The sequence below is a fragment of the Tachypleus tridentatus genome, chromosome 8, assembly GCF_004210375.1.
Source record: "Tachypleus tridentatus isolate NWPU-2018 chromosome 8, ASM421037v1, whole genome shotgun sequence".
NCBI classification, from domain to species: Eukaryota; Metazoa; Arthropoda; class Merostomata; order Xiphosura; family Limulidae; genus Tachypleus; species Tachypleus tridentatus.
Window position 1 is genome coordinate 66087769 of NC_134832.1, and position 27523 is coordinate 66115291.

The window sequence follows — 27523 nt, forward strand, 5'->3', positions numbered from 1 at the left end:
AATTTAGAGCAACAACCTTATCTACATAGTTAATGTTATTATCATGGAAGAGATCAAGTGACACCAATAAACTATGTTACCCGCTGGGACAGCGGTAAGTCTTCGGATATACAACGCTAAAATAAAGGGCTCTATTCTCCTCGGTAGACACATCAGATAGCAGGTGGATTTGATATTAGAAAATACACAAACACCAATAAACTACAATGTAAAAGAAAAAACTTGGTAGAAATCCACAAGTAATAAACAAGTACCTAAAAGTTAAGATACCTAAAAGTTAAGAAGATTAAAAAAAAATACTAAAGGTTCACGAGCTTTCAGCCATATCTACAAACCAACTGCTGGTTTAATAAATAGTATGGTGTCGGAAACTGCGATCATAAAAATCCAACTTGACTACATACTTTCCAAGTCCTTTGTTGCAATTCCAATAGACTTTCGTGTCTTTATTTTATTTAAACAGAAGCCAAGTTGTTGCTCACGGTGGAGAGTTGAAGGAACGTAAAATATGCAATCTGAGGTTGACTTTCCCGTTTTCGCAGAATTTTCTTACAATGGAAATTGTTGTGTCGGGCAACATTGTGTAATAATAGCCACCAAAATCAACGATGAAGAAGGAACAAAGTTCTTGTAAAGCGTAATTAACCAACCATCGGCAGGAAAACGGTATAGTGTAAAGTATAGTCATTTAAATAATTTAAGAAAAAACTATTAAAGACAATAAATTATGCTAATTAAGCATATATATATATGTTATATACGTGAATAGGAACTAAGAAACACAAACAATAATACTTTTAATGGTATTATCTTGTAGTTGCTGTCTAAATTGGAATAAGTTATGCTGTAGATCTTCTTAACAGAGAAAATTTGGGCTGGAACGACGTTACCGTATTTATCAGTTATGGACTTTCTAATGAGACTTGTGCTTGATAGTATTGAAGATATTATAGATATTTCAAATTTGCGTATACGTTGCTCTAAAACTGACGTCGTTTCTTCATTTCATGGATAAGTTAAAAAGATATATGACATAGTATTATCGACTGTTGATAATATGTACTCTTGTTTCTTATAATCACCACAAGTTGCCTAAAGAAATTACACGAAAGAAATGAATGAAGTCGATGAAATTGTGAGATAATGATAAGAAGTGAGTAGATGAAACTTGGTGATATATTACAAGTAAATATTACAACAAAGATATTGTTGTACAGTTTGAAAATAAAAAATTCAGGAGATTTTCAGCTAGTATAAACCAAAAACTAACGTAAAAGTATACGTAAAATTACATATTAACTTAATATTTTCTTTGAGTAAAAAAGGACAACCGGAATTGAATATGTTCGCTTTTTTATTTTACAGTCTATAAATTACTGTTATATAAACCCATTTTGGCACTATCAAAGGTACAATATTTAAATTTCATAATGTTATTCCAGGAATTGTTTAAAATGGACAGTAATCATTTTTCTATTGTTATTAAAAAGTGATATCTATAAAAATTGTTATTAAGAAATGGGAAAATCACGAAATATTGTTCTTATGACCTATCTTTTACATATATGTAAACTGCGAAGATTCTAAATAAGTTATCTCAAAACGAAATTGTTATAATTAATTAATTTTCAGGCTTATGCAAACATTTTCGTCAAAGCAGTGACTATAAAGTTCCGTCATTGTAAAAAATTAGCCCCAGCAATGATTGGAGGTTTTGTCACTTGTAGTGTACTTAAGAGTATCTTACTAATATAGGTTGGAAAGTTTTAAACATAATAATGTCTATACACATATAAGATACAAGCCTGAGTAAAAATTTTTCGCTTTTAACCTGCACAGAGTTGTGAATCGTGACCATTTCAGTGTTTTTATTGGGAGTGACTTAGACTCCAAAATACTTTCATAGAATGTTAACTAAGCAAAGTACAGTTTGTCTTTGCTTGAATTTCGCACAAAGCTACGCAAGAGCTATCTTCATTAGCCGTCCCTAATTTAGCAGTGTTAGACTAGAGGGAAGACAGCTAGTCATCACCTCCCACAGCTACTCTTAATTCTTGGGTTACTTTTTACTAACGAATAATGGGATTGATCGAAATATTATTACGCCCTCACGGCTAAAAGAACGGACATGTTTGATGTGACGGGGGCTCGAACCGGCGACCCTCAGATTACAGAGTGTTAAAAGGAGGGAAGTGAATCTTAGTATACAATTCTCTAGAATAACAGCGACATTTAAATCATGAAAATGTGTTGGTGCATTTCGCACTTAAAACAAACTCGAAATAAGGTGAAAATCTTTGATGAATGAGCTGGCTGATGTTACATATTTGGAGAATGACATGCTATGTATATAAAAGCAGATAAGGGAAACGCTATAGTCATAATGAACACGAATAAATAATCTAAAAATGAAGAACATCCTATCAGACCAAAACAAATTTAAACCAATACACAAAAATCGAACAAAGACACACGAAACACAACTGAACAAATTACTACTACAAATGAAAAAAATGCCAACAAAATTTCATGAAGGTGAAAATCTGTTTTACGCATGTGTATAATCTTTACTCTAAAGCGTATCTAAATCAGAGTAGAATAAAAACAAAAAGTTAAAATATTGTATGACTTATTCATTTGTTTTACGTATCACTAGAGTAGCAGAAATTTTAAAAAGGGTGAAGCGATAGCAGCGCTAAAATTAAAGATCTTTACACTTGATAAATGTTGGAGTCCATCTTCAGCCACCTATAAAGCGATTAAACTTGAATACGAATGTTTATGTCGAAGTGTTTTGAGTTTGTAAAATTTAATAATGAAGTTACACTTTTAAACATCAATAAAAGTAGTTTTTTAATATAATGTTATAAAGATGTGAAATATCAGTTCAAATACCCTGATAGCTTGTTCGCCTTAGTTTTTCCTTGTAAAATGACGTACTTACAATTAATAACTTGGTACGAAAAAATAAGAAATTATAAGAAAACCTGAAAATAATGTATGTGCTTTATTTTATAATAACATTTATTTATATATAGTAAAATCTATAATTTTACAGATTATTAATAAGAATTAAAGAGGAGAAATTTGTCAAAGCAAACTATACATTTTAAACCCCTGAAATGCAGCTTTTTTGAAAAATAAAACATTTCGGAAAATAATTGTTGTATAGTCTGTTAAGTCAAGCGCCTGAATAAATACGAGTTTTTAGCATGAATGTTTCAAACACAAATAGCAAAAAACCGTAAGTTTTGCTTTTAAGAACATTCTTTATTGAACTTATTCACAAATAAGCGTCATTAACAGGACAATATTTACTTAGGGTTTCAAATTATTCATAAATAAAAAAATATAGAATAATGATTATTATGATAACGGTATTAGTGACTAATACAGTTTTACCCGTTTTAGTCCGTGAAACAGCTTAACAATTTGGCTGAGTTGAAACAACTCAAACATTGTTCAACCTTAAAGTATTGGAGGGCTTATGTCCTGTGTTGGTATATTTGTTTTGTGTGAAGCAAGTTATATCATAAATTAGTTCTAAGCTAACCCTTGATGTTTAGGTAATTGAGGTGTTTAGTATTTCCATCTTAAACAATACCTTACGTGACACACAAGGGTTAGGAAAATTAGACGGAAACCCGTAAAGATTGACAGATAGCTGCCTATAATTTAACTATTAATCAAAAGAAGTGCTACTAGTCAGCAGCACCAGACAATTCTTTCTTATCCGAATAGCAGAAATGACTGTATCAACTGTCACCTCTCCATAGTTGAAAGTACAGAGAGAGCTGAGCGGCATATTGTGTTTAGAAAATTAGACTTTCTAGCCTGCAACCCAGCTTTCTAACCCATATAAAAAAGTAAATATCTGGTCTTGTTTTTTGATTTTTTATTGTTATTATAACTGGAACAAGCAGCATGTTGCCCGGTAAGGCACTGATAATTTCATGAAATTAGGACTCTAGAGTGCAGGGCCCGATCCCCTGTGATGGATAGAGCAGATACCCTAAAGTAGTTTTGTTATATAACACAAAAGCAAAAAAGTTAATGAAAAAAATACAAAGAGCTGCCATTCTACATAACTAGTTTTTTCATATCAGTTTTTATCCTAACTTCGCTGTTTTACATATATGTAAAATGTTTTAACCGGATATCTTTCATTTTTGTTATCGTTACAATTACCCAATAAAAAAAAATATTTAAAAGCGTGTATTATTCTTTTTACAGAAAACTTTGTTTTAGGAAATTATGGTCTTGAAGGCCACAAAGTTGGAAAAGAAAATATTATAATAGTGGATGCGGGATACATTAACAATTAATATATCAAACAATCTTCTAAATAACACACGCCTGCAAATTTTCACTTCATAAAAGTTGTTTGTGTTTTAATTACGAAGTTTCCATAATTCAGCTATAGATTTCGAAAATAATATTCATTTTTTCTATTACGTAATTATTTTTGTTTTCAAATGGGGAAGAAAAACTCTTACTTAAATCAAATTATTATTTCATTTATCACAAGAAACAATTTTTTTATTGTTATATATGTTAAGTTCTAGAACGACTGATACCACTCTTACGTCACGATTGGTCTAGAGAAATCCATCTACAGCCAATGATTGTCAACATTTTAAATATAACAAAGTGTAACCCAATTTCAATAAAAATGATTCATTTATGTAAGCGCATATGTAACGTTTCGTGAAAAGTCTGTACATGATAAAGGAAAATTGTTATAATGTTCGAATTCATCGTACAGGAATTACTGTGTAACATGCAAACATTTGATGACAATAATACCATTTCAGGCCTGTATTATTTATAGATATCCAAGTGTTTAGCCAACTGCTTTCATTTGCACAAATCAATATCTATCTGTACGAGTTTCTAAATTTATTTGCATCATGTTACATTTTCAAAACACTGAGAGAAAAAACAATAATTATAATAGTTGTTGACATTTTTATTAATATACTGTATTTATGAAGTTTCTAATTTTATCATATCCAGACTTTAAATATATTTTGAAACACAGAAATAGTTCTTACTTATAAAACAACCATAGCGATGCGCAAGCTTTTCTTTTAATAACTTTACCAGGTTCACTATAGCTTCTCGAGATATTATGTAATTAATAGTTCTGGTTCTTATATTTGTGTATCCTTGAAAGTAAACTGCCTGCTGACTCAACCAAGTTGATCCTGACACTTTATCTGTTTACAAATCTTATTTGGTAAACTGTCTTCAGTATGTTCATATCTTTAAAAACGTTAAGGGATTTTTTTTGTACAAAATGGTCAGATATTTTGATTCCATATATATATATATATATTATTTAGTATAACTAAGCACCCTCCCCCCTCAGTGGCTCAGCGGTATGTCTGCGGACTTACAACGCTAAAAACCGGGTTTCGATATCCGTGGTGGGCAGAGCACAGAGAGCCCATTGTGTAGCTTTGTGCTTAATTCAAAACAAATTTTAAAGTAAATAAACTTTATTTTTCTCTCGATTAAAATCTAGACACAAAGTTAGTCCATGTAAGCATTCTGACATCAATATTGTAAAAACTCAATAAAACAAGCAGTAAAAGAAAATAGTTCTGTGGTTCTTTGAAAATGCTTCTTTTCCTTACTATTTACCTATACAAAATATGTTGGCTTGATTCTTTATTTTTAAATCAATGGTTCCACCTGAAATAAAATAACATTTTAAGCCCAGCTGTTAGGAGAAGGTAGGTACATGATCTTGTGAGGTTTTAAAATACCTATTTTAACCGAGTGACCCTGTAAAGTAATAAACCATTGAAAGTATTAAAAATATTCGTCACAAATATATGCGTTACAGTTATCAAACTAGTAGCATTCCTGATAATATATTACTATTTATTAGCAGGATTGTGTTTCTTGTCCTCCTTTAGTTTCTAAATATTTTCAATAAGGAGAAGAACAATGTTTCTACCAACTTTTACTGGTTATTTATTTTAATCTCAAACATATACGAAGCTGCTAATATACAGTCCCTTCAAATTTACAAATATAATACGTAACAACTTGACTTGTGATGATTTGTTAGAGTTGTTTCTTGGAAGACGTGTGCTTTTGGGGTTGGATGTTTTAAAATTATAATTATTTCATTATTCAGTTTTTCATTTACTAATACATTAAAACTCTCTTTTTTATAAGATATCAGTACAGCGATTTTTTTGTACTTCGTATACTCTGTAATAACAATTATAACATTTCTCCGATCAGTTTTTCCAAGGGATTTTTTATTTAAATATACTTACTGAAAAAAAATAACAGTCACTTGCGTTTCCATAATGTTAGAGTTTTCTGGAATGTACTAGGGTGTTCATTCATGCTCAATGAATATGATAGAAAAGAGCAGTTACACTATATGAAGGAACATATAGTGTCGTAAATTACATGAATTGTATCAAAGTAGACGACAGGACGTTAAATGATAGTCTCCAATTGCAACGTTCCTTTACTGTCTGTTACCTCTATCATGTATTACTATGTATTTTGTAGGTTGATAAGGAAATAGACTCGCGTTTGTTGTTTTGATAGGAAATAGGCGTTTATTTCGAAAGATGAGTAAGAAATAGACAACTTGGATTATTATTCTATGTTATGAATAACATTGAATATTCATGTCAACGGAGCTAATTGTCATGCATCAAAACTAAGTTTTTTTTATCCAAGAATATTTCCGAATATAATATACCTAAAACATCAAATGTATAGTAATAAATCCCAGATTGTCTAGATTAATACGATGTTGTTAACAGTATGTGATCACTAAACCATCATTCTTTCTGTTCCAGTAGAAGCAAATAATGACATTCCTCTATTTCATAATTCTCACTTTGGAAATGATAAAAACAGGAAACAAAACTGACTAAGATGTGGATAACAATTGCACAAATACCTGAAATGTTTAAACTAGCTTATAACCGTCTTATGATATGGACATAGTTGAAATTCTACACTGTTAGAATATCTGTAAATTAAAAAAAAACAATACGTTTAAACAAGAAGTAATTAATTTGCCAGAATAATACACAATTAGTTTTGGTCACAAAGATTAATCAGTAAAAGTTTATTTTTACAATAATTTAGAAATATCGTTTAAACTTAAAATGAATACAGTAACAGTCTAAAAACATCATTGTATTGCATTTGGCAATTCAGCACTTATTTGTCAATGATCAGAAATCTTCCAAATTATAAAAAAATAAGCAGAACATTTGATTGTATAATAATTATAATGTATATATAATACGGTCTCGTTACTTCCAAAGCTATGACTGAGTGTTTACATATCTATAAAATCTTCTATTTTTTCGAGTTAATTTATTTTGAATTAAGCACAAAGCTACATAATAGGCTTTATGTGCTCTGCCTACCACGGGATCGAAACCCGGTATTTAACAGTATTAGTCCGCAGACATCCCGCTGTGCCACAAGGTGCTTTGAGCTACGTTTTGTTCCATATAAATTATTTCTCAACTGGAGAAAAACATGAGTGAAAACTTTCAATTTTCAATAGAAATAAAAGGAATAGAAGTGAATCACTAACATAAAATAATATTCATAATACGACAACTACGTTTTATCTGAAAATTTTCTTATGGTTATAAATTGTAAAAAAAAATATTCTTAATTTTTGATCTACCACATCTGGTGAAAGTTGTTTATCGGAAAGACTAATCATTTTTTTTTCTGTGTGACTGGTATTTAAACTGTTTTTGTGCTTATAAAGACTATAATAGACATTTTGCTTTAACAGAAACAGAATGTTATATGTGTAAAAATATCATTGTCTAAAATTTCATTTGTTGTTAAATACAAAATACTATAAACTTATCATAATTCATTTCCTTAATCTGACCTGAAACCTATACACCAACGTTTCCCTAATTTTTCAAAATAGGAACTGGTTTATTTTTCTAATTTATCATTACGGGCGGCCACCTCAAATATTTACTTGGATAACCCGCTAAGACATGGCAAGGTCTTAACATCAATCTGGAAGCAATAGTTCTATCAATATATCATCGATTATAAAATATACAGGTGTTTTATAGTACTACTGTGTAAAAAGAAATAAAAGAAATTATACTTGATTGTTATTCAACATGTACATTACCTGTATATTTATTAATGCTCTTTTAAGAAATAACTTACCTTATGAGAAGGATGCTGCTGTTTCTCATCATACAGCAACTTCAAATCAGGTGGAAAAGAAGTCAGTTTGATCCTCAAATCTGGTTCAACATCTAATCAGTTCCTGTACTTGTTTATTTTTAAGAAAACCAACGTTGAAAAGTCAGATTCGAATTTATAAGTCGTGACAAAGTTCATAAGAAATCTCACTGCTTTTTCTGATAAATTTGGATACTCGGCACGACAGCTCAGCCAAAAATTAATTAAAGAGACTTGACAAAACTAGTCTTTCAGTTCAGTGTTACAGGACAGTTCAATAATAGAATCCGTTTTTGATCCACTGAGTTGTAATCCTTTCTAATTTTCTGTGTCAACAGTAGAAAAGTTCCTGATCCACATGTTACTGCTGTTGTCAGTTGGAAGAAAATACTCCTTCAAGCATGATTTTAGCTCCAAAAGATGCTCTTTAATTGATAAGGAAATTTCTGAAATATAACCTTCTTCATCTTGGTTTTGTAATTTAATCTGTTAAAGTAGAGAAATACTAACTTATCTTCTTAACTCGATGTACCCACAAGTTGATTTTTATAGCTGCTTCTGTCTTTTCCTGGACTTAAAAGATATTTGTTAGCACCATGTAAGTTTAGATTTAACGCACTTAAAAAACTAAAAATGTCAAATAAATAGGCCCCCTTAATTAACCAATGCAAATTATGAAACTTGTCTCCAAATTTAAATATTGCATCCTTTGCTGATGGGTGACGTTTCAAAAACAAGATAACTTCATTCTTCATTTAGATGAGTCTTTTTTAAGATATTCCTTTTCATAACCACCTAACTTCACAGTGTAACAGGAGATGCTCGTGTTTACTTCCCAATTCTTTGCACAAACCAGTAAATATTCTGGAATTCAACAAACTAGGTTTTATATAGTTTATAAATTTAACATTTTCCTGCATAGTTAAATTCAAAAGTAACGACATTTTCTTTACAGCTAACACCTCTCAATACACTCCTTTAAAGTCTGGTACCATTGCTCGGATCCTTTGGGAAACTCCTGTATGAGAACCTCCCATTGAGTGACCGTTTACAGTACTCAATCTAACACATTTTTTTTACATTGAATACCACTCTGGATTATAAAATTGTTGATTAAATTAAAAATTTCGTCAGCCATTGTTCTGTTAGAAGTGGTTTACACAATAAAAATTTTCATGAACTGTGTCCTGATAATCATATCTCACAAAGCTCTTTAAAATGGCATTATCTGCCAGTAAACTCTACGCATAAGAGTTTCTTCAACATGTTTCAGCATATCCACAATTCTACCTCATTGTATTATTAGATAGGAGCAGTAAATTTAAATGATCTTTCTTGATTTTTTTCATAAACACGAGTTGTAATTATTTTTGCTGTAGAAAGTATTAACGTTTCACCAGTAATATGCGGGTAATTTGTTTCGGCTATTAGTTTTGGAATTTAATATGAAGCCATAACCAAGTCTTTACTGGAAGATCTCTTGGAAAAAGTGTGTGAAATTATTTGTTTGGAAAAACCCATTTCATTTTTTTAGCCCCCCAGTGGCACACCAGTATGTTTGCGAACTCATACCGCTAAAAACTTGGTTTTGATATCGTAGTGGGCAGAGCACAGATAGTCCCTTGTATAGCTTTGTGTTTAATTCTAAACAAACAAACATTTTTTATTATCCATGAAAAAAATCTGTAGGCTTACTCAAGTATCCTGAATGTTTGGTATCCAGGTGGCGTTTCATTTTCTATAGTTTCATGCTCTAATTTGCTAATATTGAACAACAAAAAACATAATGGCAAGTCATTATTGCTGCCACCACTTATAAAACCATACTTCAAATATTCATCACAATAGTGTCGAGTCCAATATGTTTTTGTTTTCATTTCTTTGCTACCAAGTTGCTCATCACTTAAAAGTTTATAATTAAGCATATTATTTTCACTAACTTTAGCTTCACTAGAATTTGGCTGCATTTGCACATCACATGAAGATTTATTGTGTGATGCATGTTTCTTCAGCCATCTATCCATATTGGAGAGGGATTTTCTTTAAAATGAGCAACTTAAGAAAATTTTAGTTGGTACAAACTAAGTCGCAAACATTTTTCTTTCTTCTCAGAACAAACTGAAATTTTAGCACTGGCCACCAGCAATATGTTTGCTGCCACCTAGCGCTACCAGACGTAAGACTCAGGTCTCGCATATCTGTCAATTTCCATTAACAGTGTAAGCAAATTCAACACATTTGGAATAAAATTCCTAAAAATCTGGTGTCGTAGATTCGATTAACTTGAATGAATAAATGATTCTTTTTATGTGAATCAAAATCCTTTCTTTGATCTTACCTGTAGACATGGGAAGATTGGCTTGGACTCAGCAGTGGATGTATCTAGCTAACATGTGGTTTAAATTTGCGGCATTTCACAAGAACCTCAAGGCTATCAACATAGTAAAACTTAATCTTAGGCTTTCTAAATTGAACTAAATGTGGCAGTTGGTAGTGAAAAGGTAAAAATTAATATAATTTAATTTTTTAGGTTTCTACGGACTGACATTTTTTTACATGGGCTCATACCGGGTCACGAACCACAATTTGGGAAACATTACTATACATTACATTAACTTTACAAAGTACGTAGATAAATACATAAACTAAATTCTCAAACTTTCTTGAATTTTCAGTATTGGCTTTTAATTCACTTAAGTCGTATTTGTAAGCGAAACCACAAACAACGTCTATTACGTCTACTGAACATCGTAAGCTATCACCAAATACAGCTTGCTACCAAAGAAATGGAAACACAGTGCTCAAGACCTATCGATTGTTTTGCGACTAATATGATGGAAAATAGTATAAATAACAAAATTTCTGAGAAAAGGAGTTATTGAACACTATATCTGGATAATGGTAGCGCAGTAATTCTTGTACTAACATCGAAATTTGTATTAATTGCAAACATTTCTTTATTTTAACGGTTCTTCGAGGGGCCAGAACTCAGGATTCGGGCTGTGTGGCAGATCTTAATATATTATGTCTTTTTGTAATAAGCTGTCCACCAGTGGTTCAGTGGTATGTCTGAGGACTTACAACGCTAAAATCCGGGTTTCGATCCCCGTAGTGGGCAGAGTACAGATAGCCCACTGTGTAGCTTTGTGCTTAATTTAAAATAACAAACACTGTAATAAGTTACAAACCTATTTTCAGTTTGACTTAAAACTTTATACAAAGCTTTACGAAATAACTCACAGATTATAACGCTATCACAATTTTTTGACTGCCACAGTGGTAAACTTACGTGTTGTGTTGTTAACTTACCAGCTCGCCCTCTTGGCTAAGTTCAAACATAACTTGTTTCCCTTCTTTTTCTTTATTTTCAGAGTAGATACGCATGATTTGATCTCGGACTCGGTGAGATAATTTCCATCACTTTAATACATGGCACTCTACTCTTTTTAGTGCAGTTCGTTTACAGTAATACTGGACACATTGTACTGTAGGTTTTAGATGAAACCTGGACTTCAATCGACGAAAGTGCTATCTAACTATTTCAAAAGCTTGTTTTCCAATCTTCAATCTTTCTTTCACTTTTAGTGTTTTCAACTAAAATAGCATTGTAAATATAACTTTTCTCTGAATACATTTTTCTAGCAGAACTTGTGACACATCGTTGCCAGAAGAGAATAATTTGTATCTTCCGATTTCTTACAAATATCGTTTCCAGTCACGTTCATAGGACCATATGAATCTTTTAGGAGTAACTTAGTGCATAGAATCCTTAATACAGTCATGCAGAAGGCAAACAATCTTTTGTTTTCGTCAAAAGCACTGAAACTTGATGCCTTCCGTCATGCTTCTTCATTTGGAAAGTTTGATGTCGCTGTAAATTGGTTATCAAAGAAATGTGTAATTCCACAGACATTGTTCTGTTGGAGTACTACAACAACGCCTTAAACGCTTTGCTTTTACACTTAAGTTTTTGGATGAACTGGGTCATTTCTTCGGTGCCACATAATCCAAAGGATCCTCAGAAGTATCGCTAGACATTTCATTTTCATCAATCATCAATAGAAGAGTGTAATAAGTTCTTCCTTTTTCTTTCTTCGTGCCTTTAATTTGCTATGTGGCTGTTTCCCACCTGCGTTTCGTTCCATTTTTACCTCTTGACCTCAACCGTTGTGTCCACACTGTCATCGAGAGCATTTTCCACAAGTATCACATATACGCATCTTGCACTTACAAATCATTTTCTTCTTTTACTGTATTACCGTTGCTTTATCAGTACAAGATCAGTATACTTACTCACTTAATACCGATTGTATGTTACTATCTGTTTTGTGGCCAACCGTGGGTCCGGTTTACACAAAGTATGCGGCAATCGCTTGTTTTTGTTTCATCAGGTTTTGGTAAAAGTGCTAGCCAATAAACAAATGATCTAGAATGGTTTAAAAAATCAGGTTCTGCAAAATGCTATTTGCCTGGGCCGTGGAAGCACTTTTCCAAACACGCTAGGCTAATATGAGGTACATCAAAATCCCTTGCTGTGATCATGATACAGCCACTCTGTCCATTTTAAGAAAGAATGCAGCCCACAATTTGATCAGGATATCAAAGTCCCCCTGCTAATTAAACTAAATTTTACATATTCTTTATTGATCGTGTCTATACTTTATGAAAATAAGAATAAAGTGTTTTTGTGGTTGGTATATTCATTAAATAAGTGAAACAAAAATTTAACCCAGTCAGAACTGCATGTTAAAGTATTAAATATACTTTATCATAAAATCTGGTCTTCGTGTGCAAAAGTCTTGTTATGTTTACTAAAGTTTAATAGATTTTGTGATTTTTACTTAATATATTAGAAATTAGTAGTATGTAAACCGTAACGAGTATAAATGGTTACGACGTTGGTCATCAGGACCAATGCAGTGTTCAAAGGATTAGTAGCACTAAAGGAATCATAGATTAAATATATTGTAGTTAGAAAAAAATATCGAATCATTTCAATTCTGCCTAACGTTTAAGAATAGTACATTATTTAAATGAAGTTTAGCTATATTCAGAATTTCGAAAAAATGGTTTAATGCATGCAGCTTCATTTCACTATCGCGTCATTTTTATGTACCAAAATTGTAATCTTTTTCAGTCTATTTACTTGATGTGTTTCAAGTTATAATATATAATGGTTTATCGATGCATTTAGCAGTAAATATTAAGGCTTATATGACTAAAATCAGGTTTTTATTCCCCCAGTGAACAAAGCGCAGATTAGGTGTTGTGTAGCTTTGCGCTAAACGACAACAAAAAAATTACTGTAACGCTTTTTTTCTCATTGACTTATAACATTATCTGTATAATTGTTTCTTTAGATATGTTATATATAATTTTTCAAAAATGTGTTATTTGGTATTTTGTGTAATAGTATGCGAAATAAATGGCGCAAAATCTGATATAAAATTTATGTAGTATTAACTACTTATTGTAAGATAATACCACCTATTTTCATATATATGAAAATATGAAACATGAAGTATAAAACACTATGCTAATGGAAGCGTGATTTTAATAATGTTAGCAAAACTAAACCGATATTTATTTGCTTCTTTTTGTCATTAAGCTTTGTTACATTTACTTGTACTTCAAGTAATAACAATCTTGGTAGCTTGTAATTATGTTACTTCTGTCTCTTGTATTTAGCAAGTTGCGACAAAATATTCTGAACTGTTCTCATAAAGATAAAAAGTCATGTATTTTTTGTCAATATTTAGCTGTAAAAAGGCAACATTTTCTCAAGAAGAGACGAGGATAACAATGGACAAGACAATAATTATTTTCCTGAAAAATTTATAATTTTGTGTTTTGATTTTTTATCTACCAACTTATTTGTCCCTCGCTGGGACCGCGGTAAGTCTATGGATTTATAAAGCTAAAATCAGGGGCTCGATTTCCCTCAGTGGACACAGCAGAAAGCCCGATGTGGCTTTGCTCTAAGAAAAACACACACCAACTTGTTTATTCCAAACTAAGACACATGACTTAAAACATAAAATTTGGATAAGGCGAATATCTCGTTTGCCTTTCTTCTCTAAATTTGATTCACATAACTATAATAACACAAAATGACTTTGAGACATCATGATGATTTACACAACTATAATAACACAGAATGGCTTTAAGAAATCATGATGATTTACACAACTATAATAACACAGAATGGCTTTAAGAAATCATGATGATTTACACAACTATAATAACACAGAATGGCTTTAAGAAATCATGATTGCATAAAATAAATCAATATCAATAAAAGTCGATATTCTCATTTTGTAAGCAAGACGAATCTAGGTTAGTTTATTGATTTCAAGGATGTTTAACATAGAATTTAAATGTACTCTTTCGTGACAGAGAACAATTTATCCTGGATTGTTAACCTATCTTTTGAAACAACATTGCCTTTTGGCGATAATGCTCATTTTCCTGCTTCTAACATAATGTTGATGTGTTGTAGCCCGACTGTCATGAGTATAATATCATAGTATGCGTAGATTTACTTCTATTTTAAATATACAAAGAAAAAAGTGTTATTAATGTTGCTTGATATACATTAGTTAGAATAAGTAATACAAATTTTAGACTGCAATACCTGCCTTTTCACAAAGTTTAATAAATAGACATTACTGAACACGCTAAACAAATCCCTAATATATCGGTGTTCACGTACAAAGGTGTTTACATTGTGGTAGCTATGAATGTTGCATTTATTGATTAGTGTCTATAACCGATAGAGTGATTAGTGATTTTACTTATATTTTTAAAAAGTAAAGACTGGCTTCAACGGAACGTCAGAACGGCATCCGTGTGCTTCAAACTTCCTATCGCTCTATATGAATATCTGTAAGCATTTCTTCAGATAGTGGTCAAATTCTTCATATTGGTGTAATTGTTTTCAACATACTTTCTATAATATTCTTTTGGGTATTATAGAATTCTTCCCATAAACAGAGTTCTAGAATTTGTCACTAAAAGGAAAATGTTGTAAAGGCTGAAAGATTTGTAAAATAATAATAAAATTGATGTAGTAAAGAATTTTGTAATTTTTATCTAATATACTCAGCACTCCTTGAAAGTTTTGTGGTGATCAAAGATAGGAAAGTTAAAAATGTTTTGTGGCGGTTAGACTGATGAAAGTTGGTAGTGATAACACAAAATCGGTTTGATAGTTTCTGTCAAAGATGTGTATGATGTTTGTGTACATATAGTATCTGAGGTCTTACAAAAAATAATTACATCACAACTAACGAATACTATACTGACAGGAATAAATATACATGAAAAAGGTTTCAAAAAGTGTAATATTACGTTATAAATGGCAATGTGAAACAACTTTAGACGTACTACTGGATCTTATGCAAAAAATGTTCATAAGTCACAGGTATAGTTTATAATATTCATACGACCTTCTGTCTTATGAATAAAGTAGGGTAGTAAATAAGCATGAATCAGTCGAGTTGAATCGGAAAGAACAGCACGTGATGTAAATAAACGAGCTTTATTATCAGGGTAGCTTCCTTTGTACAAGAAACTAGGGTTGTTTATTGACATATGCGTAAGAAAATGAAAACCTATTCTCAAGTTTTGTAGTAATCACCAAAACCTTTATGGACCAAGTAGGAAATTATTGTAATTAATGGATGATGCCGAAATTCGTTTGGTGACTGTTCCAATTCTGGTCTTATGTGATTTGTGGATAATATATAGTCTACAATCTAAAAAATCAAGCTCGTTATTCAAATTTTTTTAGAAAAAAATGTGGATAAATCTATCGATATCATCCTTACAATCAGTAGGAACAATGCATAGGTAATCCATTTAAGTTCCTTTGTCTTACCTTCATTATAACATAAGTATATTTTAAGTATATTTATTTGCGATGGAAACTAGCAGATGTGTAACTGGTTTGATTAAAGTTACCTCATTTCTAAAAAAAGCAAAATGTAGATGAAGTTTACAAGTATGACGAATACGCAAAGGAAATCAATAATACTTGAGATCATTACATTGTTTGCCAATCATGCCTTCTTAGAATGTACGGAAAAGTAATGGTTTCTATAGTAAAGATTCATTAAAGCAAAACCACTGCATTAGAACATGGACAGATATTTGGTGTACGTTTTTGAAATAAGTAGATAGGGAGAGTAAATAAACAGATGTAGCAGCGATCATACGTATACAGTTTAAAATGATAACACAATCGTAGATTAAATAGAATTCTGCTTGTGACTAGGCTTTCTCTCTCATACCATACTTGTTGAGGACAAGTAATGTTTAGATTTTTGGAAAAAAAAGGTTAACCATTATGGAAAAACAACAAAGTAGATTTTAAAAAAACAAAAACAATCTTCAGTAAAAATGAAAATTAGAAATACAGAATATTTTAAAAATCAGGAAAGCATGAAAATTTAACAATTTAATAAAGACATTTGTTTGTATTTTTGATCTGTAGGTAAAGATACCTAACTTAAATGTGATTGGAAAAATATTAACTCTATTTTAAATGCACTTATGTTTCATATACTGGAATATTGATTACCACATTATTAATGATGTTTATCAATTAAAATTTAATTACAGAGATAGCACTTCTCTAAGCATTAGTGTTTAAATTGAAATAAATTGTTCGATAAATGTATATTATAAAATGTTAATTGGTATCCAAGGAAGAAAAGATACTCACTAGTAAAAGCTAATATCGTTTCAGTAGAGAAAATAATTAGTTTTCTACAAATATTTCTCAGGTAAATCTTGTTTAAATTAAGTTGTTTATTGGAAACAGATTTTCAGGGCTGAGCATTAAAGATTCAGCAGATCCTGTCACGAAAACTAGTTTATTCAATAGTAACTTCTTGGTTTTCATTAAAAGAACTTTCGAAGGTAAAATATTTATGATGTACGGTAGTGAAACCATGACATCTAATGTCTAATCTTAACTACTGACAACAAGATGAATGGTAGTCAAACGAATGTATCAAAAACATTTATGAATAATCAACATTTTGTGAGTATTCTAATCACATTTTAACCACAAAAGACAATTTATTTAAAAAGTATAAAACCTAAACCTCCTTCAGAAAACATATATTTGAAAAGAACATTTCTTGCAACATTTGAAAGAATGCATAGTAATGATTATCATAGTTAGAGACCTCTCTTAACACTTAAGTCTTAATAAAGAAGACAAACGCGAAGCACGAAAAAAACAAAAACATATAGATATGTGTATTTATGTCATAGATCTTTTAGAAAATAATTCAAAGGATTTTCAAAAAGCATAAAATCTCAACAATCTTTATTAGGCACAAGTTAATCACCATAAAATCACTTAAAGATCTAGTCAAGAGCAAAAACATTATAAAAACACACACATATATATAGTGTGAGTGGTGGCTCCAATACACAATATCAGAGAATGTGATAACGAAACTAAGTAGAATAATGTTAAAATCATGAAATATGAACTATATAAGAAAAATAATGAGAAAATAAGCTTCCTACATTAAGCTAACTGATATCACATTCACACCAACACAGAAGTAAAGAAAACCTGGACATTGTTCTTGAAGACTTCCAAATAGAAGTATAATTAAGAACCAAGAAAAGCCCTAGCGAATATATGGCACATCTATCATACCAGTAGAAAGACGCAGGCTTGTATTTCGGTCCGACCACCATGTAGTGTTTCTTTTACTTCCTCTGAAGAAGGCAGTAAATAAGAGAGAGAAATAACTCATAATTAATAAAAAATATGACATACAATGATATATAAGAATAAACGAAAGGTTCTGTCGAAACATGTAGTACGTTTCTCCAAATATAAAACATTTATTTATGCTTATAAATCGATGTATGATAACTTATTATTATATTAGCATGATGTGTTTATGTACTATAGCGGCAGTTAATATTTCACTTTTGTTTTTTGTTTGTTTGGTATTAATCATAAAGATACACCATGGGCTATTTGTGCTTTGCCCACCTTGCGTACTTAAATCCAGTTTCCAGCATGTGGGTCCGCAGACAGACCGCTGTGCCACTGGGGGGAGAGGGAGCTAATATTTAACTAATGATTAGGCTTAGGCGATCTTATTATCTGTTAACCAAGTTAAACTATGAATGAACAGTCTGATCGATTTAAACCAATATCCAGGTAAATAGGAATGATGGGTGATAATTTGACAAAATAGGTTTATACAAAATTTCTAATTGATTCCAACATCATTTAAGTATTCTCTTCCAAATATTAAGAGTTCGATCTTCCATGTAAAACCCAAACTATTAAGCAACACGATTTATTTAAGTCTGTACATTACCCTAAAAGAAAGAAATAGTTTTAAAACCATCAACCGCACGTCTCTGTATTAGCCGTTGCTTTCTTTAGTGCCGTGCCGATACACCTATCTATAGAACTTACACAGCATTAACGTATCTGGGTTTGCAATGAAATACTTTACAGATATTTTTTGTATAGCCCTCTCTTCTATATTCACTAAATCGTATTTATGTGAAACAGCGATTTCTCATAACACTTTTAAATGCATCAAATGTCGTTGTTTTTCTTCCAGTTGTTTAGTAACAAATCAACATTTTAAGAATATTATCAAACTTATATTTCACTTATATAGCAACTTTAAATTATATTATTGTATTGAACTACTCGGGAGACATGCTCCCAATCATAATTAGATTGACTTGTCTTTAGCAGCCCTTTATGCTTTCAGTAATATCATTGTAAAATCTTTGTAACTCCTTCCTACATCACTGAATCAGCTGCATCATACATCATTTTCAGTTAAGGTGTTCATGTAAAAACCAGAAGAATTTTAGAATCGATATTCAATTCAAAATTTGTTTCTTTATTAACCCCTTCTTGTCTCAACAGAGCGTAACTTGGGGTACTCAAAGTAAAGTGTTCTATAAATAGTTGTATTTGAACTTTCAAATGAATTTGCCTTTTTTGGTATGTTTGTGATGCTTTGTGGTTAGTACACAGTTTTAAACTTCACTGGGTTTGGTTACAGTTATGTTACCGTAAAGCTTCAGATGGGCTCGGCATGGCCAAGCGTGTTAAGGCGTGCGACTCATAATCTGAGGTTCGCGGGTTCGCATCCCCGTCTCACCAAACATGCTCGCCCTTTCAGCCGTGGGAGCATTATAATATGACGGTCAATCCCACTATTCGTTGGTAAAAGAGTAGACCAAGAGTTGGCGGTGGGTGGTGATGACTAGCTGCCTTCCCTCTAGTCTTACACTGCTAAATTAGGGACGGCTAGCACAGATAGCCCTCGATTAGCTTTGCGCGAAATTCAAAACAAACAAACAAACAAAGCTTCAGATTCATTAAACTGTTTGTTGATTGTGAAAAACTGGGGCTAACTGTGCCGTTTCTAATGTAAAACATCAATGAAATAAAAAAAGTTAACACACCCCAACTCTATCACTACTCTTTATCAAATAATAACTGGATTGAACAGTGAAAACTGAACATAATCAGTGCCAGGTTTCGATTCCGTAATCCGTATTATTGCGAGTCAAGTGGCTATGTTAGGTTGTTTTATAGATGACTGCGCGTAAAAAATAAATTAATTCTAACTTTTGTAAAATCTAATCTCTTAATTTTTTATTTTATTTAACTTCAAGTATGAATATTATCTAAAATTATAGTTTTATTGCAGGCTCTTTTCCCAGGGCTAGAGATTCTAAAATTAAAGATTGTATAAACTTTATGTCTAAAACTTTCATATAAGAGCTGATGATGTTTTTTTTTTTATTTTAAGATCAGTAAAGACGATAAAAATTTAAAAACGATATACAAATAGTTTACTCCAAAGCAAAGTGTCCCCCGCTGGTACAGAGGTAAGTATACGGATTTAAGGGGGTTCGATTCCCCTTAGTGGTCTCACCAGATAGACATTTATGACTTTGCTATAAGAAAACACATCCACACCAAAGTATTTTTGATAATTTTCTTTACATTAAAAAGTTGAAACTTAGTGGTTTTCAAATGAAATTGTATTTGAGACTTATTCATGTCTTATTCATGAATAAGACGGTTAATTTTTCTTATTGATATTCTTCCAAAATTAAACTTTCATTTCCTTCAATTTATCCAGGGTGTGTAGCCTAGCTAGCGAATGCTGGGCTGCTTGTCTGAATGTCTACGGTTCAAAGCAGTACTAGCAGTGGAAACGTTGTAAGTACAATAGCAAATCATCTTATTCAATGACAAGTTGACTGCTGACTGGTGAACAACTATTATTTAGGGATGGAAATGCTTAAACTTGGAGTCCTTGACTTAGCTTTTTATTCACGCGACTGATAATATTAAATATATTCTTAAGCATGTGACGTCAAGTGCGAAAATTATATAAAATATAATTAAGTGATTTCATTAAACTATTTATTAATAGCGAAAAATTTAGTCAGTATAATTCTATTTAATTATGTTACTCAATAGAGGTAACTATAAGAAAGTCAGCAGTAATTTTGAGTTTAGCCAACATAATTTAGCCATTTTCGTAACAATGAGACACATTTCTGAACTTTAATTACATGTTGTGCAGACGTTTTTGAGATTTTTCAGAAGCCATGCTGAGTAATGGAACGGATTATTAAACAGTAAGATTTTCGTGTCTATATTATTTATTTTCAATGAGCCCCAACAGAGCTTTCAGTTATTGTACTGTTTTCACTTGGTTTGAATGTACGTGAAAACTCGAAAGAAGTGTATAAAAATTGTGTTAAACATGCGCAAAAAAATATGTAGACTTTAGTCATAAGCCAGTAGCAAAGCAACTAATAAATGAATGTTCGTGTTTGCAAAAATAATTATAACAAATACTACGAAGAACAGCGTAAATTATGAACTGGATGCATAAATCTCGTTATACAATATTATTCCTCGTTTGTAGCTACGGGTCTTGAGACAATGTCGATGTTGAGTTTTATAGCTCGGACATAAAGAATTTAAAGGCTGTCATGATCTTCACAGGGATAACTGTCACTTTGATTTAAATTTGATTTATTTTAGGAAATAGGGTTAAAAACACAAATACATCTCGAAATGATTTTTATCGAAGGTCATTTTAAAGTAAGACGACATATTTAAAAGGAAGAAAAACAAAAATATAACTAAGGTAAAGTTTGCAAATACAATAGTAGTGTATAACTGCTTGTATAATGTGAATCTGGTATAGCTCAATATTATTTGTGTAGAATATTATCACAACCAGTTTCTCAAAAAATATTCTGTTCTACAGAATAACTAAACTATTAAATATAGTGAGCCTATGCTTTACACAGTATATTAAATTGAAAAAGCTTTAGATGTACCTGATTGGATTGATAAAAGACGAACCTTCCAATTTATTTCAAGAATCTAACAGGTGTTTATAAAATCAATATTTCAAACAGTCTGTAGAGCGAGCCACGAAATATACGAACGAATTATTCTACTTACATCTATAAACGATACTGAAAACGTAACACACTGATTTCTTAAAATGATACTGAGGAGCGCCACTACAGCAACTGTTCAATAGTGCTACTACAATTCTCTATTATTGTGTTTACCCTGCCCATGGTGTTGGATAGCATCTTCCCATGAGTCATCCGAACCTTAGTCGAAATGGTGTCCTTTGGTTGTATCATGAAACCAAATCAGCAGGGGATAGATCAAAAGAAGGATGTGGTCAAGTGCGACAAAAGTACAGCAAGAACCGCGTTCTCGCCATCATTTTCATCGTGTTTACCGTCAAGCTCCTCTGACCTCAGTCTTGGTGTCTACTGGTTATGACGTTTGCCGAAGTTTTGTACCTATATAATAATCTATCAACAGTTTTGATACGAAGGATACTTTTACGGTAAAAAGCTTTATACTCTCAGTTTCGGTTTCCGTTTTAGCGAACGCCTATGGAGAAGCTCTTGGACATGCTCCAGACGGGTGTATCTCATTCTTTGGTTGGTCATCTAGGAGTACTTCAAGTGTTGACTAGCTACCTTCTAATTAAATAAAAACTACATTTTGGTGTTATAAGGTCATCTATTTTTACTATTAATATATCTTCTATGCATCAACATGCAATGCAAAAATTAAATGAGCCGACAAACATAAGATGTTTTAAGAAACTGAAAAGTAGCGATATAGATAGATGAAGTGCTGTTAGTAACAACAGCATTTTGTAGGTACCTTTTTTATTTTCTTTTAATAGTATTTGGAGATTTCCTATTATAACTTATACTTAAGGACTTCATCTAGAAGATTTTTCATTTAAATTTTATTAAAGGGACTTTAAAAGAAAATTTATAATGTCCTATATTTTCCACGCAGGTTTGGCCTAGCTGTTAGTACGCCTATACTGTAAATCTGAGGGTCCATGGTTCGCAACCCGTTGCATCAACGATAACACTCTACCTTTTGGTGACTTGGCCATGCTCTAGACGGGTGTATCTCATTCTTTGGTTGGTCATCTAGGAGTATTTCAATTGTTGACAATGGGTGCTTTTGACTAGCTACCTTCTATTTATTCTATCAGTTCAAAATTGGAAACGGCTATGCGGAGGTAGGTCTTGCGTAACTTTGTACCACATTCTTAAGCAAACAAACAATATAGATGTTATAAGTTCAGCCACATGTGGTTTTAATTTGACTATACCCGGACTAGAAACATTTTAGTCAATTTGTTTATCTATGCATCCAGTTACTATTTTTATTTTTAGCATTTAACTATCATGATGTATTGTTAGTAATGTACTAAAAGTATATTATTTTACTCTTAAATGCAGGTTCAACATATATTGTTCATTTGAACAGAAATGATCTTAAACATTAGAAAATTATAGAGTAAATATATGATATATAATGCGAGTTTGAATTGTAACATTATGCTATTATCTTCCTGTTTTCTAGTGCTTAGTTATATTCACTGTTGAAACACATAATCATAAATAAATACGAAACTATATATAATGAGTTACTTTCTAAAAAGAAAATAGCAAAAACGTTTGACATTCATTCTAAGACGTAAGCCTTAGGAAACAGCTTGGCCACTTGTTTCTTTCTAAGCCTCTATGGGTTGATTTCCTTTCATGCAATTTGAAATGACTTTGCATTTCGTATCTTTATCAAAGAGGATTCTCGTGAAAAAAAACAACAGAAGAGGTAATGAAGAATAAGAGATATGTGAATTTCAGAAGTGTCTTCGTCGTTCAACAGAACTTCTGTGGCTTTCAATCATTGTTAAAAAAACCGACAAAAGTTTAAGATTATATACCTTCTTTTTTATCGTTTGCAACCACATTTTTACCATGGATACTCTTTAACATTTTTCTTAGGATATGATACATTATAAAACTGAGAATTTTCTTTATCAATTTTAAATAAATCTGTCTTATTTCATTGTCTTTTAGTTACAAATGAACATGAAGTTTTGGATTTTCATTCACTTTTACCATGTCTGTTTATTTATATTTTTTCTTCTTTCCTTCACAATTTACCTATGAACTAGCACATGTATAATGAACTTTAGTAGCACCTAGTATATCTATCACAGGCTAAGAACAGGAACTAAAACCACAATGACATTATGTTTTCTTAGTCGTGGTATTTTAGCGATACTAACTACGTGAAATTCAATGAAAGGCCTGCCACTTTCCATTTTCTAGATTTGTAACTAAATAGTGAATTTCTTACTACCACACATATTATTTACGCAGAGAATAAACTGCTATGCATAATTAAAGGAAAAAAGAACTATCTAACCATCACAGAAAAGATTTTATGTTCCCATATGTCACACAGAAAAGTATTACATATGTAATATTAGTTTAGACGAAATAAATAGCATTGGATTCCTACTATTCAGACTACAATAATTAGGTGACAAATTGAAACTAAACAAGTACACAAATTCACAAGTTCATAAAAATGTAATAATGAAATGAGATATCTAAAATAAATCGAATTCGGATTATGTGTTTTTTTTATTCAATTTCCTTACAATTGATCCAGATATTAAGTACTTAAAACATTGTGATAAAATAAAATGTTCAGTAAATGTAGAATCAGCGTAATTAAATTTAGTAAAATTTCTTAAAATCTCAATAAAATTCTGTAAAATGTAAAATCATTCCACCAATAAAACCTGGCTTCATATTAGCTAAACTTAGCAAAATGTGTGATCACATTAATTTCGATCAAATATCCAGTGGTCTAAATTTTAATACTAACTTCCGTAACTCTATTATGTATGTTTTTACATTAACTTTGGTCACAACATTCACAGTGAATCACTTTACAAGTAAAAAATATGTATTCAACGTACAGACATCGTAAACATGGAAAAGCAATGTTCTCTTCCTCGAGAAAAAAAATTATATATATATAATTTTTACAAACTTTTCACTAGGATAATTCTAAACGATTTATGCTAGAGAAGGTCTAATTTAGTTGTTGGATATATGTGTGTCCTGTCATTTTTCATATCTAACCACGTCTTGACAATCAAAATAACTTCTTTTTACCACTTCTTATTCTTTAAATACAAGATAAAGGCTAATTAATCGTTAAGACATTTGAATACAAAACATTTGCCTTATTTCTAATGTGAAGTGTGATGATCTTGTTGTAGGTAACAATCTAATTTAAACTCGGAGACCTTACTTTCTGTAGCATATTGTGCGAAAAACATTTTCATCGCTGGTAATAATTTTGCTCACAAATCTGTAATATAAAATGTCATAAGTTACTTTTCATTTGAAGTTCACGTAGTCACAGGAATGATCAATATTATCCTGTTCGTTACATATATGTAGTTTTTCCTTCTATTTTTAATTTTGAAGATTACGACCCTAAAGGGTTGATTGGTCGGTTTGGCCTTTCATGGCGCAAAGCAACTAGGCTATCTGCGCCGACTCTAAAGGAAAATATAAGTTTAGTATAGTACTTTCGTTCATTAATCCTTTTTAGTGTTTATATATGTATATATACGATCATCAATCCCTTTAGTTGTTTTAAATATATATACATACGGTCATTAATGCTCTTTAGTGGCTCTGTATATACATATAACGAAAGTGAAGAAAAAGGCTTGCAGTTAAATGCAAAGAAAACAAAGTGCATAGTTATCTCAAAACAATCAATTACACCCACATGCAGCATAACCGGCAAGGACGTGAGAATAAAACAAGTCGAAAGCTTCAAATATCTTGGATATACTATAACATCAAATGCAAAGAGTGACTATAAATATATATATATATATGCACATATGTACAATTAATTTAAATACAATTCGATATCAGCTAGACCATTTCTTTCTCAACTATTTTCTCACAGCTATTAGCGTATTAGTTCGTGTTTGTTGGTATGAGATAAAACCCATTTCAAAATGTGATAGAAACCGTTTTATTATGACCGTCAAAAGTACTTTTCTATGAAATTTTAATTTTGGTACATATACACAGAATCTTGCTAAAAACAGAATGTTTGAAAATGTTTATAATGATTTGTTAATATGTCGTTAACAAAACAAAAGTTAAGGTCAATAACAAATAATTTCATTCTGGAACTTCGAGGTATTTAATTATAAAATTAAGAAAACCAATACATCTTATGAAATAGTTTGTTCGTTAATCAATATTCGTGAGAAAGAGATATGATAAGTGATTTCTACTTGCACAAAAACCTGACATTCAATGTGACTACATTTCAAATGATTCGCTTTGGATAAAGATAAGTACAATAATAAAGAAATATGTTAAGGTGTTTTATACAGAAGGGAAGTCTATCTTTATGAATGAAGCTGTAATACAACGGGTCCTTCACTCAACTATAAGTTATTTAAGGAAACGAAAGTCAACCAAAATTGAAAATATAAATTAGTTATTTTTCACAATTAAGTAAAGTGTGTGTGTTCTCCGATAGCAAAGCTGCAAGGAGTTATCTGCCGAGTCCACCGAGGGGAAGCGAACTTCTAATTACAAGATTGTAAATCTGTAGACTTACCGCTGTACCAGCTGGGTACGAGTGAAGTAATTGTTTTTTTGAATTTCGCACAAAGCTACTCGAGAGCTATCTGTGTTAACCGTCCCTAATTTAGTAGTGTAAGACTAGAGGGAAGGCAGCTAGTCATCACCACCCACCGCCAACTCTTGAGCTACTCTTTTACCAACGAATAGTGGGATTGGCCGTCACATTATAACGCCCCCACGGCTGAAAGGGCGAGCATGTTTGGCGCGACGGGGATGCGAACCCGCGACCCTCGGATTACGAGTCGCACGCCTTAACACCCTTGGCCATGCCGGGGCAACGAGTGAAGTAAACGTATTAAATGAAATAAATTGTTATACCTAAATCTGGATATTTGGGACTGTGAGCTGTGTTTACCAATGTTTTTCAAGCAATATCTGCTTGAAAAATATTTATATATATATTTTATTTTCCACTTTCTTTTCAAATTGCTTTTAGGACCGCAAAGTAAATTAATTTTCTTCGTTAACTTTATAACTGTTACTATGTGTTTTGAAATGCTTGAAGCAGGACAAAAATTACTAGTCGGATTACTGTAAGTTATTTATTACATAACGATAGATCTCCAAAGAATGTATATGTGTTTAAACAATGGTTATGAAATTCAGCCGAAGGGTGTTTTGTTTTTTTTATAGCAAAGCCACATTGGGTTATCTGCTCAGCCCCCGAGGGGAATCGAACCCCTTATTTTGGCGTTGTAAATCCGGAGACATACCGCTGTACTAGCGGGGGGCCAGCCAAAGGGAAGCTTGAAATTTGTACGTAAATTATAACGTTGTTTGTAAATAGCAGATTACGTTTTTCCCTTCCATTAAAAGGAATCTAACGTAAAAGTATACAAAGAATAATATATATATATATATATAAGAAATATTAGAAATTTAAAAAATTGTTATTGAAGGGGTCAAGTTTATTGAAAAAAAACTTACTTATTGTTATGGGTACTCCGCTTAATATGTTTTTAGAATATCTTGGGAAAGTGTGTTTTTATGTTTGCATAACGCTTGTTGAGGACTGTCTGCGCAAGATGTTCCTGATTTTGAATTGATGTACTAAAGACAAAGCCAAAAAATCCCACACGCTAACTAGATGACCGCTTACTCCCCAGTCGCAAAGCGGTATGTTTGCGGACTCACATCACTGGAAACCGGATTTCGATAACCGTAGATAGCTTTATGCTTAATTATAAACAAACAAATTACAGGACCACACCAGGTGCTCTTGAAAATAATCACC